We start from the raw sequence: 19,163 nt of genomic DNA on the forward strand, positions 1-19,163 counted from the left end.
CTAAAACCTGTACTTATTCAAATGATCTCTGGTGTCTTCCTGGCACCCTCCTGGATCAGCTAAGTTCTTGATGCCAAACTTTGCTGCATCCTTTATTGAAGGTGTGAGTGTAAAGTAAACCTAAACAAATGGAAATGACACGAAAGTTTGTGTTCCTTTATCAAGTGGGTCTCTGGGTGTTCATCTTTAGTGCCGTCTGTGGTGAGGTGACAGGGCATTCCACATTTAGTTCTTTTCCAGTAACAGAATCTCCTGTTAGGTGCAGGAGACAATACCTCCATGGCCCACGTTTATTTGGAAGTAGGGGTTGTTTTTATGTATCCTAAAAGATGAATCTTGGAGGCCAGTTTTCTTTGAACACTTGAGTTGGGAAGTATGATTGGAAGAAGGCCCCTGACAACTTTTGACCCCACCTGGTGATTTTGTGGAGTTAGCAGTTGAAATTTGAGGGTAGACATTCCCTATTTCTTTGGATTTTACTAATTAGGGTTTTGTGGTCAGTGAAATGAATAAGACTGGGCTTTCCTTTAGCTCATCCTACTTAAAAAGACATGGTGAACTTAGGAAATTTTATATAACAATCGAGATTACCTCTGAGATGTTAGAATATTCTCAGAATCTTTTCTGATAACCTCAAATGCTTATGAAAAACCTGTGTTCTTACAAATGGTGAATGCTTTTTAGTTACTCTAATCATGAAACTGGGAACCCTAAGAACCTCAAGTATACGCAATTTATTGTCCATCTGATTTTAAGTCATCTATGGACATGCGTGGATGCTGCTGGTCTTTTCGCATAGCTGCCTTTGTAATGCCTGCTCCTGACTTGACTACACGCTCCCCTGCTCTGTCCTTCTGCCACATAACTACAAGGCACACTACTGATTGAATGCTTTTCATTCATTTCCTGGACATTCATTTACTTTGAAGTTCCTTCTAAAACCTGTACTTATTTTTTTTTTTTTTTTTTTTGAGACGGAGTCCTGCTTTTGTTGCCAAGGCAGTAGTGCAGTGGGCGATCTTGGCTCACTGCAACCTCTGCTTCCTGGGTTCATGAGATTCTGCTGCCTCAGCCTCCTGATTAGCTGGGACTACAGGCGCCTGCCACCACACCTGGCTAATTTTTGTATTTTTAGTAGAGACGGGGTTTCACCACGTTGGCCAGGCTGGTCTCAAACTCTTGGGTAATCCACCTGCCTTGGCCTCCCAAAGTGTTGGGATTACAGGCGTGAGCCACTGCACCCGGCCTAAAACCTGTTCTTATTCTCATGAACTTGGTGGCTTCCCAGTGCCCTGCAGAATCAGCTGAGGGGTGGCTGGGCTGGGTTTACCTCCATTCTGTGGTCTCTGAACTGATACAGAGCAGTGTAGCTGCTCTTGAGACTTGGAATAAGCTGGGAGGAAAAGAGAAATATTGGGACATATTTTTAACATGCTTTTAAACATCCCTGAAACATAACACAGATATATGCTGTAAGTCTACAGCAACACCTGAAGGCCAGCCTCTACAGTGGGTAGCTTGTTCTGAATGCCTGTGCTGGCTACGAGGAGAACGACTGGAGAGAGGAGCCAGGAAAAGCCCAGCTGCACACATTACCGTGAATCTCCTCGGACAGCTTTCTAAGTGAGGAGCTGGGGTATCTGAATTGCCCCTAGGAGGCTCGTTAAGTTCTAAGAAGGTGAGCAAAATTGATTTAATATATTGTTTGTGTTACCTAGCATATTCGTTTAAGGTTAAATTTACATAATAGTAAAGTTGTATTTTTATGTGCGTTTTGTGTATTTTTATAGTATGGGGGGGTTCCTTATAGAATTAGTGTGCGCTGGACATTCGTGGCCATTTTATAGGATTTAGGAGCAGTATTTTACATTTTAAATGATTACTGTGAATTCAGTTGTTATTTTTATTTTTCCTGCTGCATTTCTGGTAATATCTAGGTTTATCTGATGCTGAGTTTATAGTCAGAATTGTATCCCAGGATGGTGAGGCCGGTGATGTGGAGAGTTCAGCCTGGTTTACATACGGTTCACCCTGGGTTGGGGGTTGCCATAACAGTTTCATCAACAGTGGGTGCTCTCCCTCCTTAAAATGAAAAAAATAAAAAACAAAACAACCAAACTCCTTTCAAATATCTCTTTGCCCCTGCTCCCCCTCCTCCCAGGAAACAACTACAAAAACCAGACCGAGCTGAAGATTCAGTTTGCCATCTCTTTTTTTTTTGAGATGGAGTCTCGCTCTGTCGCCCAGGCTGGAGTGCAATGGTGCAATCTCCTCTCACTGAAACCTCTGCCTCCGAGGTTCAAGTGATTCTCCTGCCTCAGCCTCCCGAGTAGTTGGGACTACAGGAGCACGCCACCATACCCAACTAATTTTTTGTATTTTTAGTAGAGATGGGGGTCTCGCCATGTTGGCCAGGCTGGTCTTGAACTCCTGACCTCAAGTGATCCACCTGCCTCCCAAAGTGTTGGGATTACAGGTGTGAGCCACTGCACCCAGTCCCCAATCTCTTTGTATTTGTAATGCATGGGTAACTCTTGAGTTCCCACTTCTTGCTGATTTAAAATCTGCCACAGGCTTTCTTCCTACTTCAGCTGGTGAGCTTCTAGGTGTTCTCCCCTCATTTGATTGCAATGTTTGATGTTTGGTGAGAAAAAAAAAATTCCTGATGTGCAGTGTTTAATAAGCCCACATAAGCCCCTTCCCATCCCTCCACCCCTGCTTATAAGGGATCTAACAGTCATTCTGGGATAAGCCCCTAAGTCTGTTTTTTTTTGTGTTGTTTTGCTTTTTAAAGTTTCACCGATGATTTGCCTTAATGCATTCCTTGGTGCCAAAGCTATAGGCCATCTTGTCATGTGCTGGTCAGCGGTGGGGACAGCGGGCAACTAGGGGAAAGCCAGAGCTGCTGCTTTGAGGTCATACCCCCAGTGTCACCACCAATGTTGGGAGGAAGTAGTGAATGGTTGATGAAGGGATGAACATGGCACTGTAGAAGCACACAGCAGGGAGAGGAGACATGGAGGAGAAGCACAGGGAACACCATGTGCAAGTAACTGACGGAGATAGAGGGCAGATGGAGGGCATGGGTCGGATGAGGCTGGAAACGTAGCCAAGTCACCAAAGGACGCAGAGGCCCTGCTGGGGTGTGTGGCCTCACTCTTAGTACTAAGGAGCCCTGCGATGGCATGATCAGGTGGCTCAAAGCACAGAAACGCGGGCAGAGAGTGTGGGTGTGAACCTTGGCCTTGCAGATCCTCACTCTGTAGCTTGGGGGAGTGTTTGAACATCTTTGCTGCCAGCTCCTGGTCTGTAACAGAAGACAATGAGGGTGACTTCCTCAAGTTGTCCTGAGGATAAAGGAGTCCCTGTGTATAAGGCATCTGGTGGGGAGTAGCCATCCATGGGGCTGCCTGGGCTCGACTTGCTGTCTAGAAGCAGTAGGTTGGATGGTTGGCATTGGGGAGAGATGAGAGGCAGGGAGAACCTGGTTTGCAGGGCTTTGTGATGATCTGGGCAGGGGTTAACAGAGGGGGCGGGGCGCTGTGCCACTCAGCCCTCCAAATTCCCTTGGAGGTGGGAGTATATGCCCAGGAATATTCCTGCCTGTTCCTCCACACAGCCATAAGAATGAACCCAGGCAGTGGGAGGAACAGACCTGAGAGAAATTTTAGGAGGCAGAATAACCAGGGCTTGGTGAAATTTAAGAAGCCTTATATCATCTGTTGGACAACATGGTGACTCTAGTGCCTGATTGTTCTAACAGGGAGATATGTAATTGACACTCAGCTGACTAGCCTTCCTTGCAAACTAAAAGAAAATAGGCATTTAAAAAAATGTTTTTAAGCAGATTTTTTGTAGGTTTCTTTGGGGATTGGGACAGCTTTCATGGGAATATTTGCCTCCAACTTAAAGTGAGTTTCCTTGGAAGTCCATTGGGCTCTATGTCTAAACTCTAATGTTCAGAAAATTTTTTTCTGAGGTACAAAGTATTAGTCCATTATGAAACTCTTTGTGGCAACAGAGACTCTAAACTAAATTCCACAATGGGATGGAAGCTGCTAGCAGGGGATTATCTAGTACTCGGATTTAGGAAGTTTGCAAAAACAATTCAGCAAAGTCTATAAAGGCAATGGGGGACAAATAGTATTGCTTTTTTTGTGCTGCCAACCAGGTTTGTCACATGGATTAGTAATTTAGATAGGAACAGCCGTGAATCACTGCTTAGAGTTTTGCATTTAATTTTATCCTGGAAGCAATTTCCTTTCAAATTCTTGAGCTGTAGTTATTAATGAATTAAACATTATGAAACCCAGAGAACTACTAATTCATTTTGAAATAAGTAGACATTTAAATCTGAAGAAGAAACCTTACATTTTTTCAGTAGTGTTTAATATTTTCAAGCTGACAAAATGTGGCATGGCATTTTGTAGATGTGGTTTCCCCAGAATGATTATTGGTAGGTATCGGAGTATATGTGCCAGACAATTTGGCTGAAGGTTCTAGGGGTATGATATTGTGATATAATAAGAAATATATATATTTGGTTTTCATCCTCCATTTCCTGGTGCTGAGCTCCTAAAACCCTTGTAATTTCCTGAGTGATAGAGGTTAGAGGAATATCTTTTGTTTTTCATCATTTTTTTTTTTTTGAGATGGAGTTTCCCTCTTGTTGCCCAGGCTGGAGTGCAATGGCATGAGCTCAGCTCACTGCAACCTCCGCCTCCTGGGTTCAAATGATTCTCCTGCCTCAGCCTCCTGAGTAGCTGGGATTACAGGCACGCGCCACCACACCTGGCTAATTTTTTGTATTTTTAGTAGAAACGGGATTTCACCATGTTAGCCAGGCTGGTCTGGGACCTCAGGTGATCCACCTGCCTTGGCAGGCGTGAGCACTGTGCCCGACCATAAACTCCTTTCAACCATACCTTAGCTTGTGCTAATGAGATGACTCTTGGTGGGCTCTTAGCTGGCCTCAGAGTGCCAGCTGGTCGCCAGAGGAACCAACTCTGTGATTAGAGGGTTGTGACTTTCAGCCTCATCCCAGACCTCCTGATAGGGAAGAAGGGCTAAAGAGGGAGTTAGTCCCCAGTGGGCAATGATTTAATCGACCATGTCTACAAAGCAGAGCCTCCATCAAACCCCTAAGTGACAGGGTTCTGGTCGGTGAACACTTCGAGGAGCTGGGGGAGGGTGACGCCTCCCAAGAGGTCATGGAAGCTCTGTGCACCCAACCTTGCCCTGTGTATTTCTTCCATTTGGCTGCTCTGAGTTGTGTCTGTTATCAGAAACCAGTAATAGTCATCAACTGTTCCTGAGTTCTGCCAGCCATTCTCACAGAGTTCTGCCAGCCATTTTCACAAGTTACTAAACCAGAGAGGGGGTTGTGAGAAACCCCACTGATAGCCAGTCAGTCAGAAGCACAGGAGGCCTGGGACTTATGCTTGGTGTCTGAAATGGGGGCAGACTTGTGGGGCTGAGCCCCTGACCTGTGGGGTCTGTGCTGACTCTGGGTAGTTAGGGTCACAATGGAATTGAATTCTGGGACACCTGATTGGTGTTGGAGAGTTGGAGACTTGGTTGTTGAGGTGGAAGACACCCACATGTTTGATGTCAGAAATGTTCTATGGGTAGAAACAGATTGTGGCTGTAAGGGGCAGGAAAGATGAAGTCAGGTTCTCTTGATGACCAATGACTGGGTGTGTTTTCAGAAAGAGAAAGATTAAAATATATGGAAAAGGCAGCCAATTAGAGCGGAAGTTCACCACCCAAGTTCCTGATCATCAGTGCTGTTCAGCTTAACCCTTCCTGTCCTGTCGTTACCTTGGACACCTGCCACTCCGCCCTGGCTCTGCCTTCCTTACTGTTGTCAGGTGTTGCTTTGGGGAAGAGATTTGTCCAGTCATCAGATGTCCTCGGACATTAGTGTATAATGCCCCCACCTCTCAAGCACTCTTCCAAGCCCAGAATCAGGAAAACACACTTTGTACAGCATGCTAGTTGAGGACAGGCCATACGGTTACACAGGATTGCTTGAAGATTTGGAAGCACAAAATGAGACAGAATGCAAAAGCTGAAGCCTTGGCTTTTCCAGCCTGGAAAATGTGCTTAGTTTTTTCCTCAAAGACATTAAATATTTCCATGTAAAAAGTCAGTAGGAGAATCTACAGATTGTGTCTACAGTGATGTTACCTGAACAACTGAAAAAAGTCAAGGGGCTACTTTTTTTTTTTTTGAGACGGAGTCTCACTCTGTCGCCAGGCTGGAGTGTGGTGGCACGATCTCCGCTCACTGCAACCTCCGCTTCCCAGGTTCAAGTGATTCTCCTGCGTCAGCCTCCCGAGTAGCTGGGACTACAGGCACGTGCCACCACGCCCAGCTAATTTTTTGTATTTTTAGTAGAGACGGGATTTCACCGCGTTAGCCAGAATGGTCTTGATCTCCTGACCTGCTGATCCGCCTGCCTCGGCCTTCCAAATGCTGGGATTACAGGTGTGAGCCACCGCGCCTGGCCAAGGGACTACTTTTCAAGAGCAGATGTTTTACGGGCAACACATTTGGTTTGTTTTGGATATGGATGGCTTCCAGAACCTTTGGTTAACCTGTCTTCAAAATTTTTTTAAGATAGTATTTTGGGCTGTGTGTAGGGAAAACTCTGTTTTTTCTTTGTTCTCACATACCACAACAATCATCAGCACCCAGGTGGAGACACCAGCTGAGTATCCTCTAATTCAGTTCCAACAGTGTCTACCCGGAGATAATGTCAGATCCCACTGATTGAGGGCTCAGTCCCCAAGACTGCCCCTACCCACACACCAGTGATAAGTCTGGGCCTCCCCAGAACTTCTGACCCACCAACTTCAAGTTGGGGTCCCCAGAACCCCCGCTTTGGCTTTGATGAATTTGCTGGAGCGGCTCACAGAACTTGGTGAAAACCTTACTTATGTTTACTGGTTTATTGTAAAAGATATTGCAAAGGATACCGATGAAGAGACACGTGGGGTGAGGGATGGGGGACAGGGTGTGAAGCTTCTGTGCTCTCCCTGGGTGCCACCCTCCAGGAACCTCAGCATGTTCAGCTGTCTAGAAGCTCCTTGAACCCTGTCCGCTTGGGTTTTTTTACCAAAGCTTCATGACACTAGCATTCCTTTCCCCAGGGCACAGGGTGGGACCCCCTCATGGGAGAGTCTTAAGACCCTCAATCAGAAATCTTCCCTCCCACCTTTTTAAAAGCCTCTTGCTCTTACTTTACCTCTTGCTCTTGCTTTGTCAGCTGAAGTTCTTTTCAGGGTGGTCATCTCCTCTCTGGGCAGTCCCTGATCCATCTGAGCCTTAGTTTCCTCATGTGTAAAATGGGAATGAGAATTTTTGCCTCCTTCTCTGCCACACACATTGTCATGAAGATTAAATGAGGTGATAGACATGAAAGTACTGCATCTAGTGCCTTTCTGTAAGCATATGAGACAGAGAGGAGATAGAGGGGTCAGGATGGAGGAGGCGGGCTTTGTATTAACATGTAAATAGGGAGAAAAAGCCTCAATTCCTACCTTTTCCCACTCATGGTCCTTCCCGAACTTAGGACCTGAATTAGATAGAATGTCCAGCTTCTTCTGGGAAGGAAGGTTCTTCTGAGGGCCTCAGGGAGTTGTATTCATTTTTCCAGTTTAACCAAGCCACTGCTGTGAAGGATGTTCCTTAGTGGTATAGTTTGGATGTCTGAGCCCTCCAAATCTCATGTTGAAATTTAATGCCCAGTGTTGGAGGTTGGGGCCTAATAGGAGGTGTTTAGGTCACGGGAGCAGATCCCTCCTGAGTAGATGAATGTTCTGTGGGTTGGTGAGTGAGTTCTCACTCTGTTAGTTTCCATGAGGGCTGGTTGTTACAAAGAGCCTGTCTCCTCACCCTTGCTTCCTGTCTCGCCATGTGATCTCTGCACATGCCAGCTTCCCTTTGCCCGCTGCCATAAGTGGAAGCAGCTTGAGGCCCTCACCAAATGCCCAGTCTTGGACCTTTGGCCAGTAGAACTGTGAGCTACATAAACCTGTTTTCTTTCTAAATTACCCAACCTCATGTATTCTTATCTAGCAACACTAAACGGACTAAGACACTGAGCGTAACATGTACAGTCATGCCTCGCTTGATGACAGGGATATATTTTTAGAAATGCATCTTTGGGTGATTTTGTTGTGTAAACATTATGAAGTGAGTACACTTACATAAGCCTAGGTGGTGTAGCTCAGTACACATGTAGGCTATACAGTATAGCCATTGCTCCAAGGCTGCAAACCTGTACAGCATATTATTATACTGAATACTGCAAGCAGTTGTAACACACACACACACAAATATTTGTTTATGCAAGCATGGAAGAGATACAATAAAAATATTGTATAAAAGATAAAAAAGGTACACCTGTATAGGATGCTTAGCATGAATAGAGCTTACAGGACTGGAAGTTGCTCTGAGTGATTCAGGATGTGAGTGGTGAGTGGATGTGATGGCCTAGGACATTTCTGTACACTACTGTAGACTTTACAAACACAGTACGCTTAGACTACACTCAATTTATAAAAAATAGTTTTCTTCAATAATAATCTTAGCTTACTGTAACTTTTTAACTTTATAAATGTCTAAATTTTGTTTAACTTTTTGACTCTTTTGTAATAACACTTAGTTTAAATCACGAATATTGTACAACTGTACCGAAATATTTTTCTTTATATCCTTCTTCTATAAGCTTTTTTTATTTGTAAAATTAATATTTTTTCTTTTACCTTTTAAACATTTTTTGTTAAAAACTAAAACACAAATACACACATTAGCCTAGGGTTACACAGGGTCAGGATTGTCAGTATTACTGCCTTCTACCTCCACATGTTGTCCCACTGCAAGGTCTTCAGGGCAATACCACGCATGGAGCTGTTATTTCCTGTGACAGCAGTGCCTTCTTCTGGATACCTCCTGAACCACTTGCCTGGGGCATTTTACAGTTAACTTTAAAAAAAAATAAGTAGGAGTACACTCTGAAATACTGATAAAAATATAGTACAGTAAATGCAGAAACCGGTAACAGTTGTTAATTATCATTATCAAGTATTATGTAGTGTACATGATTGTGCGTGCTAGGCTTTTATGCAGCCGGCAGCACGGTAGGCTTCTTTACACCAGCCTCACTATCAACATGTGAGTAATGCATTGCAGTGCAACAATGCTCTGAAGGCTGTATCACCAGGCAATAGGAATTTTCCAGCTCCGTGATAATCTTATGGGACCAGCATCTTCTATGTGGTCTGTTATTGACTGAAACGTTATGTGGTGCATGACTGCATTTTCTCTTTGCTATTTGGTGCTGCTTCTAAATCGGGAGGGTTTTATGATTCCTCAGTTGCTTGCTTCCCCCTTAGATGAGTTTTCTAGGGCTGCCTTAACAAAGTAGGTGGCTTCAAACAACAGAAATTCTGTCACAGTTTTGGAGGCTGGAAGTCCACAGGCATGGTGTCGGCAGGCCCATGCACTTCTGAGACCCATGGGGAGAACCCTTCCTCCCTTCCCCAGCTTCTCGTGCTGTCAGCAGTCCTTGGCATTCCTGGCTTTCGGCTCCTGTCATCACATGGCTGTCTCTCCTTGTGAGTCTTTTCTGTATTAAAGGACACTAGTCATGTTGGATTAAGGGCCCACCCTACTCCAGTATAACCTCATCTTAACTAATGACATCTGCAGTGACCCGTTTTCCAAATAAGGCTACATTCTGAGTTACTAGGGGTCAGGATTTCTTTTCTTTTCTTTTCTTTTTTCTTTGAGCTGGAGTCTCTGTTGCCCAGGCTGGAGTGCAGTAGTGTAATCTCGGCTCACTGCAGCCTCCACCTCCTGGATTCAAGCCATTCTTCTGCCTCAGTCTCCTGAGTAGCTGGGATTACAGGCGCCTGCCACCACGCCTGGCTAATTTTTTGTATTTTTAGTAGAGATGGGATTTTGCCATGTTGGCCAGTCTGGTCTCGAACTCCTGACTTCAAGTGATCTGCCCGCCTCGGCCTCCCAAACTGCTAGGATTGCAGGCATGAGCCACCGTGCCTGGCCTAGGTGTCAGGATTTCAACCTATCTTTTTGGGAGACACAACTCAACCCATTCCCTTGCCCCACACAGGTGGGCGATGCTCCTTTGCTCTGTAGCTTCCAGGCCCTTCTTCAAGGGCAGCATCTCCTGCTCTGCATGGGAATGCAGCTCCCTGACTCTCCGGAACCCTTGCCTTGCAATTATGTCTCTGACGCATGTGTTGGGAGCCCCGGGAACAGTGTGTGAAACTGACATGACGTTTCTGAAGCATGTCAAGTTTGAATTTGCGCCACAATAGCCCTCTTACGCCCTGTTGCCTGTTTCACTTCAGTCAACTAAGCCTGAAACCGAGGGGCTTTGATGGTACCCGTGGGAAGGACAAAAGTCCTTCCAATTTTATTTGAAACAATTGGTTTGGTCAGAAGTACCGAGGTGGGAATTTGAGCAAGTGCATGCTTGTCCCAGTCTGCGAGGTGGAACAAGTGCACAGTGGCATCTGAATGGTGGTGATGACTTGTAGGAAACCACCAGCCCTCGTCTATAATACGGAGTCATGGCTGAGGGACATCAGATGGGCCCATGTGGGTTAGAAAGGGTGTCCTTCACCCTCCTGTAATTGGATATTGACATCACCCGGTGCGTAAGAAACATGGAGTTTCCCCAAATATGATTTATACAGTAAGAACAAAGCCAGGGGACCCCAAATTTAGTTTTTGTTTTGTCTCAGGCTTGCTGACCGAACTTAAGCACATTTCTTATTAAAAAGGATCTCTGTTTTTGTGAAAATAGTGAAATTTGCTGCATCATGATGTCTGCAAGGCAATTAATAGGCTGCTGAATGCAAACTGCTGGCAGACCTCAAGTAAATAGCCAGGGGTGATGATGAGGATGGCCACTCTCCAGCTTCGTCTCCATGGAATACAGAAGTTTTAGGCTAGGATGCAGGATTTCAGTAAGAACAAGGCCAGACCGAGGAAGGAGTACTGTGGACTGGCTTGGTGGGAGCCCTGAGTGGAAGTCAACCACTGGGGGAAGTGGAGGGGCTGCAGTAGAGTTGGGGCCCAGGACATCCTTCGGGGTGATAGGTTGGGATGTGAAGTCTAGGGAGAAGGTATCGGGGGAAATATTTCTAGAGGTGGCTGGATCTTAGGGGCAGATTCCTCATCCTAGGGTATACGGTTGCCGGGGAGATAAGTCCAGAAAGCTTGGGGGAGGGAAGGGCTGGCAGGAATCTAACAAGTGGCTGGATCTCAGGGGCAGATTCTTCATCCTAGGGTATACGGTTCCAGGGGAGATAGGTCCAGAGGGCTTGAGGGAGGGAGGGGCTGGCTGGAGTCTAACAAGTGTCAGATTCAAAGAGCTAAGGAACCAAGAAAGCACTCAATGTCACAGAGCTCTGGGCAGGAGGTCACAGCCGAGCCCACAGTCAGTGGGACCTGGGTGGAGTCCCAGAGAGTTATACCAAACTACCTAAATGTCTCTACAAAGTTTAGGGCTGGTCCTGGAAATTGGGGTAGAGGGTTTGCATGTGGCTGCAGAGGGAGATTTCAGAAAGACAGACAATTGTCCTTTTCAGCCCCTGCTGGGGTGGCTCTGCTTCATTTATTTTAGTTGATTATAGCAGAGGAGATCCAAACATAAAGCTAAACCCATCCCCACTACCTCAGATTGACTAGAGTTGTTTTTTGCTCCTGCTGTTATTGTTTTAGTTGTCTGATTATTTATATAATCACAAGGCAAATGTGTTATTTTGGAAAATGCTCTTGAATGTAGATGTTTATACACTTCCATGACAAATTTACTTTAAATGACTATTGATTAACAGGACTGAGGCTGAAAGATGTTTTGTGATAGGCTATTATCTGGAACTAGAATGACCAAAGGCCTACAGTTTTGTTTTCTTGTTTTTTTGTTTTTAATCACTGGCGAATCCCTGAAGGATATGGAACTTGTGTTATTTGCTACTTTTGTGTCCCTGTATCATCAGAACACGGCCATGAGATGGAAGGTGTGCTCATTTAAAGGAAGTAACAGTAGGTTTGAAGAAAAATTATAGCAATAACAATAGACTGTGGGGAACGTTCTCTTTCCTGTTGCTGTTTGAAGAGAAAAAGCCATTTTTATGGCTTTTGAAAATTTGCTTCATTCTGCCAGGATTCAAACTAGACTATTCTGAGGCCCTAAAAGTTCTAAAGCAATTCCAAGGCAAAATATTTGACAGCTTTTAGTATAAAAATTATTTCAGTTTCACCATGAAAATAAAATCATGTGGGCATAGTGTGTGGTTCCCGGAGCAGGCGTTGAAGATCTGGGCTTTTGACATGAATTGACTTTGGACAGATCATTTAATTTCCTTAAGTCTCAGTTTTCTCATCTGCAAAATAGAAAAGTGTTACAGTGTTGGGGATAATGGAGACAGCTTGAACCCTGACGTATAATGCAAGTCAGGGTAGGAATTATCAGCACAAAGTAAAAAGTGAGATTCCGTGTCTTTTATGCCTGTTCCCCTGCCTGTATTTTAACTATATTCACTCTAGAGTTTTGATTGAATAATGCTGGTTTCTCCTTGTTTTACTACTTAATTAATTTGAAATGTTGCCCTGGGTAATAGCTCTGTATCTAAATGAGGGCTGTTAGAAGAGGAGGGATTGTGTGTACAGATGCTTGTAAATAATGCTTAGGTGACACTATTGTGATAATTACGGCTTTTTGAAGATGAGCTTTCTAGCTAGTCCTCAATTTTCCTGTCGCTTTTTTCCTGGGCTCTCCCACTTTAGTGAGCACGTTTGTTACATGGAGCTAGCTTTTCGGGGAACTGAATCCCAGGAGACGTCAGCAGCCCTGTGAATCCACTTTTCATTTTCTGTGCCTAACTTTGCAGACCCTCAAAAGTACAAAAGATTGTTCGACCACCCCTCCCCCAACTCCTCACCTCTAGTAAGGATGTGGAATGAGTAAGGACAGCAGAAAGAAGGGGTATCAGATCTAAACACTCCAGTTATCAACTCCCAGGAATAGCCATGCTTGGATCCGAGTGACCTGGAAGGTGATGCTGAGTCCTTGGTGGCTAGAAGGGTCCTAGCTATGACTCTTTATATGGGATTTGCATCTCAAGACTGTCTTCCCATCCCCTTCCATCCTTTCTGTGTCTATGCGCAGGGGGCCCTGAGTGCTAGAGCTGACATGAAAGAAGTAGGTGCTGTGGCAGATGAGTTCCCAACAGGCATCTTTAAAATTAACTCTTGGGATCCCCAGCCTTGTAGTGTTCCCGGGACAGGAAGCCACTGTGTATTTCCCCGTGTCGTTTTCCAGCTTATGTTTGTTCTCCAGCATTTAGTTTTCAAGAGTCTTCGACATTGACTTCATTGTCATCACTTTACTCACCAACTCAATTAGAATCTCATTTCAGATAGAAATCAGCCAGTGAATTTTGTTAATGGATCTTTTAGAAGCTTTTAGAGTCAGAGTTGGAAAAGACCTTCGAAGGTCATCTCATCCAGCCCTCTCCCCTTGCAGATGAGAACCCTGACACCCAGAGAAATCATGTGACTAGGCTAGTGAGTTAGTGTCAGAGTCAGGACTAGAACACAGAGTCCTTTAAGTACCTGGTTGTGGGGAAATATGGCGTGGTCAGATTAAAGTATGTGGAGTAGTGAGTACTTAGCAGGTGTACTCTCTTTCAGTTTACTGAGTTTATTTTTGAGGCTTTTGTCACGGGATCCTTTGGGAGTCACCAGCCGGAAACCTCTGTGGCCAATGGCACCTTCTGCCTGGGTATTGCTCGTACCTGCTGGGCTCATTCTGTCCACTTGGCCTGGCTAGCTGCACTCAGTTCATGCTACCAGCCCAGATCCCACAACTGCCAAAGGCGAGCCAGACATGGAGTGATGAGGTTGTGTGGTGAATGAGTGTGGGGTCCAGCCACTGTGCACAGCCAGGCACACCGGGGGCTACGGCGGGGCAGGCAGCTCTAGGGCTGGCACAGGTGCTGGCTCCATGCAAAGTTGCAGCTGCACCAGATGTACTGCACGTGGCTTCTACTGCGGGCATCTCCAACCTTCTGGATGAGAACACGGTGGCACCCAGAAGGTTGGAGATGCCAGGAACTGCAGAGCCCCAAAGGGGGTGTCACAGTCCTGGCTCGGGGAACCCCTAAGTATGGGCTATGGAGCGCACAGTCCTGGCCGTGCCTCCCCCGCTACAGCTGGTGTCCCTGCAGTGGCTGCTCCAGACAGGCCGCTTCTGCCATCACTATGATATCATCAAAATAATGAATTACATGAACCAAAACTTCCTGATTTTATTAAACTTTTAAGGTTGACTCCTGGTAAACCAGAATTCTCTTACAATGACATCCTTATTGAAAAGCTTTACAAAATGCATTGTTTTACTTTTCTGAATTAGTGACCACAATTGACTCTTTCTTAGATATTGGGGAATCTTGCTGTCCTTCAAATCCTTCCTCCCACTGGTTATAATTGTGTAAGATAATAGCTTCAGAGCACAGCTTTGGCATGAACACAAGCCAGCAGCTCCCTCTCCCCACTACCATTAGCTTATTTAAAATATAATATTTAGGTTGTTTGAATTCTTCCATATGACCTTTAAAAGCCCTATTGCTGGTATTTTATAGTATTTGAGACAGTCTGTGAGTTATCTGTAGTTCAGGAAAATCATGTAACTTGCTGCTATTATACCAGTAGCATTTTGATGTGACATTGATTTTTTTCCACCTGCTATTTTCACGTCAGGTTGAACACAGACATAGGCGAAATATAAGCTTGGCAGCGAGCTTTGCTTGGCTTGTTTACTTCTCTCATTGGTAAAGTGGCCATGATTCAGCACTGGGTTCTTTTCCCCCTGATGTGCTAGTGAAAGGAGAGAGAGAGGAAATTCCAGGTTACCAATAGCAGTATGACCATCATAGTAGAAAACTGAAAATCGTAGTCACTACCTTCTGATTACCCCAGCTTAAATAATACCTCATTCAAAAGATGGCTAATTGAGGCTCCAAATACCACCTCCCAACCCTCTTTAATTCGCTCAGTTGAGAAAGAGGAAGAGGGGAAGGAACTATGGAAAATCATCGAGAGGATGGTTTCCTGTGTAATTTTGAATAGATTGTGTTGAACATGGAAAACACCCATGTTACCTATTGTGCATTTCCTTCAAGGCTGTTGCTGTGTATGTCTTAGCAAGTTCAGATTATTTTGCACTCTCACAACTGAGAGCTTGCTTTTTTCCCCCATATACTTCCATGCGTGACCAATCTCTTAGATGGTTGTGACATTGCATTCTGTATAATGAATTCCTGCCTTGGTGGGCTTTCTGGTTCCTTTGAACCTTAGGGAAAGGCTTGGTTAGTTTCCATTTGTTATGCATTGGCTGAGAAGCAGAGATAACTGAGGGAAAGTAAAAACACTTCTTGTTAACTGTATAGTGGAAGCTTAGAAAAGAAAAAAATATTGCAAACATCACCTTATCACGGGGAGTCAATAAGCAGTGGCAGAAAGAACGTGGGGCTTGGAGTTGTAAGATTAGGTATCAGCTTGGCCCATTTCCAGATGTGGACCTGGGCAAGTCAACCCTGGACCTCAGGCAATCCTGAGCCTGAGTTTTCTTAGTTGAAAAATGGGCAGGTGGGCAGGGAGGATGGGCACAACAGGGGTGGCGATGTTTGCCTTACTCCGTGGTGAATAACGGACCCCAGAGAAGTCCTTGTCCTCATCCTTGGAACCTCATCCTTGGAACTTGTGAATATGTTACCTTACATGGCAAAAGGGACTTCAAGGAGGTGATGAAGTTAAGGATCTTGAAATGGTGAGTGTATCCTGAAGTATCTGGTTGAGCCCAATGTAATCACAGGGGTTTTTCTGAAAAAGAGGTAGAAGAGTCAAGGTTAGTAGTAGGAGATATAGTGACAGAACGAGTAATGCGAGGAAAGGGCTCGTGAGCTGGGGAATGCAGGCAGCCACTGGCAGCTAAAAAAGGCAAGGAACTGTCCATTTGTGGTGGCTCAGCCTGTAATCCTGGCACTTTGGGAGGCCGAGGCTGGCAGATCACCTGAGGTCAGGAGTTCAAGACCAGCCTGGCCAACATGGTGAAACCCCATCTCTACTAAAAATACAAAAAAATTAGCTGGGCGTGGTGGCACGTGCCTGTAGTCCCAGCTACTCGGGAGGCTGAGGCAGGAGAATTGCTTGAACCTGGGAGGCAGAGGTTGCGGTGAGCTGTGATCCCGCACCATTACACTCCAGCCTGGGCAACCTGTCTGCAAAAAAAAAAAAAAGAGAAAAAAAAGAAAAAAAGGCAAGGAACCAGATTCTCCCTTTAGAGCCCCCAGAAACAGCTCTGCTAACACCTTCGCTTTAGCACGAGGAGACCAATTCAGACATCTGGGCTCCAGACCTATAAGATAATCAATTCATGTTGCTTTAAGCTGCTAAGTTTGTGGTAATTTGTTACAGTGGCAAAAGGAAACTAATAAACTTGCCTATCCCAGTTCTTGTAGTAGTTACATGTGACATCGTATCTTACGTATTTTTTTTTTTTTTTTGACACGGAGTCTCGCTCTGTCGCCCAGGCTGGAGTGCAGTGGCGCAATCTTGGCTCACTGCAAGCTCCACCTCCCGGGTTCACGCCATTCTCCTGCCTCAGCCTCTCCAAGTAGCTGGGACTACAGGTGCCCGCCACCACGCCCGGCTAATTTTTTTTTTTTTTTTTTTTTTTTGTATTTTTAGTAGAAACGGGGTTTCACCGCGGTCTCAATCTACTGACCTTGTGATCCGCCCACCTCGGCCTCCCAAAGTGCTGGGATTACAAGCGTGAGCCACCGCGCCCGGCCGTATCTTACGTATTTATACATTTCAAAGTGCTACATAGATGTCACCACTTTTTAAATGGATCTTTTTGTATTTATCTAGGTTTCCAAGTTGTGATTAGAATGTCAGGAAGACCAGGAGAACAATAAAAAGGGCTTCTTAATTAGGCAGTGAGCAGATTGTGTCTGAAAATGTTAAATCCATGGTTATTGAATACTTCTTCATTGTGAAATTCTTCATGGCCATTAGTACCTGTGAGGCACTTTTTAGGGGAGCAGGCAGGTGTGTGCCTTACTTTCTGTAGCTGTGGGTCTCAACCTTGTGTGCTCAGTGAGTCACCTGGAGAGCTTTTAAAAGTCCTGATGTCCAGGCAGCACCCCCAAGACAATTGAATCAGAACCTCAGGAAGCCAAACCACAGCACTGGAATTTTTTAAATCTCTCCAGGTGATGGAAGTGTGCAGCTAAGGTGAGACTCACTGCAGAGGTATTATGTTTGCTGAATAAGATTGTAAATCAGTTTCTCTTTGAAGACTGACAATCTAGATGTTCTTTTGAGTTTTGGGGGAAGTGGGTGGTCTGTTGAGGACTCTGTCTTATATCTTTCAATGATATACACAGATCAGTGTATGAGCGATGCTGTTATTGTGGCAGGAAATACAAAAGTATTTGTTACCCAACACTCTTGAGTATGTTCAGCACACAGATTGGTATGTCCTGGTGACAAACACATTTTCAATCAGCCAACATTTTCCTCCTCTTGTTGCCCAGAGGTTTTTAAAAAAGCTATAGTGAGGGGAGAAAAGGAAGATGTCTAGGCCTTTTCCTCAAATGGGTAAGTCCCTTGAGACTTGCCAAATATTGTCTTTACTTCTGTCTTATGTCCTTATGTTTCTAGTTTGGAGGAGAAATAATCATATTGGAATGTTTTCCTTTGGAACCACTGTTTCCAGAAGCCACGGTTTTTGAAAATTGCCATTGCTGCTGGCCTCGTCATATTCCTGGGTGTTTTGAGAGCAGATGTGCCCCCTGGCTGGCTCTGAGCTGCCTGTCACTGAGAGCACCCTGGCCTTTGACAGTAGGTGACGTCATTTGCCTTATATATGTCACAGGGAGGATATTATAGATCAAATTGTTTTAATAAGCCACAAGGTGCTGTGCAGATGTCGTTGTTATATTTTCAATGAGACTTCTAGGTTGAGGTTGGAAAGATGATAGAAAGCCTGTAGAATAAATTTATTATGTTCATGTACTACTGTGTAAGAACAGATGGGGTTGTTATTTTCTAGTATCCTATGGTATTGACCAAGTAGAGGTTGTAGTGCCATATAACTTCTTACTGGTTATTTAAGCAATTGAGTTTAATTTTCTCAACTATAAATGGAAATATTAATGCTTGTCTCTTTTAAGGTTGCCCTGGGTGAATTTGGGTGTCCAGACAGTCTGGATTATATTGTCTCAGTTTAAACCTTGGCTCTGAAACTTACTGTCTGGGGGATACTCAGGTAGTTACTTAACTTGTGTATACCTCCATTTCCTCATCTGTAGAAAATGGGCAAATAAGATACCCTCCCATAGGGCTGTTGTAAGGATGAGATAAGGCACGGAGAACACTGGGCACAGTTCCTGAATGTTTCACTGTAGCCTCACCCCGAGGCTGGGGCAGCTCAGGCGCTTGGGTAAGTGTTTTCTCCTCTTTTCCGTCCTCCCTCCTCTCTTCAGTAAGCACTTACTGGACACCTACTACTGGTAGCAAAATGGCATAGATGCAGTGTTTATGCAAAGTGGACACCCTTGTGAAGGACTGCAGTGATTTAAAGTTTGATTTTAAAAATGAAAATAAAAAAATAAAGTTTGATTTAAAATGTTGACACAAAGTAGTGATGGGAGGGAGGGATGAGGTGAGTACAGCCTGTCTGTTTCTGATGGGTCAGAAAGGTAAGACCTCAAATGATTTGCACCAACCAGAGTCAGATCATAAGATTTTTTTTTTTTTTTTTAATCATTGTGGATATCAGCAGATGGTCTCGAGGACCAAACAGAGAAAGGTTGCTGACTGATGCACCTGGTGGTAGGTACCCTGGGGAGTGGCCATGATTTTCTGATTTGATTGGCTACACAGCCAATCATGTATCAAAGCAAACATGATGATTGGGCATTCCCATGTGCCCAGAGCTGCACTAGCCATTCAGGGGTGCATGATGTCTGCCTGGATGGAGCTTCCTGAGTATGTGCACACCTCACATTCTAAGGGTGAAGTGCTTAGGGGGAGGATGCAAGGTAGGAGGTGGG

At 44.8% G+C, this 19,163-nt stretch overlaps 1 protein-coding gene across 4 annotated transcripts in view; it reads left to right on the forward strand.

Annotated features, from left to right (window-relative positions):
- Window positions 1-19,163, forward strand: part of RNF152 (ring finger protein 152) — an 88,180-nt gene that overhangs the window by 24,759 nt on the left and 44,258 nt on the right. Inside the window, exon 1 of one of the 4 annotated variants that reach the window (XM_063640161.1) lies at window positions 1,325-1,678. The exons of the other annotated variants lie outside the window; for them this stretch is intronic. The gene's annotated coding sequence lies outside the window, so the exon portion shown is untranslated. Of the gene's footprint in view, window positions 1-1,324; window positions 1,679-19,163 lie in introns of those variants that run through there. 4 annotated transcript variants of the gene reach the window in all.

The sequence above is a fragment of the Symphalangus syndactylus genome, chromosome 1 (genome assembly GCF_028878055.3).
Source record: "Symphalangus syndactylus isolate Jambi chromosome 1, NHGRI_mSymSyn1-v2.1_pri, whole genome shotgun sequence".
Taxonomy (NCBI): Eukaryota; Metazoa; Chordata; class Mammalia; order Primates; family Hylobatidae; genus Symphalangus; species Symphalangus syndactylus.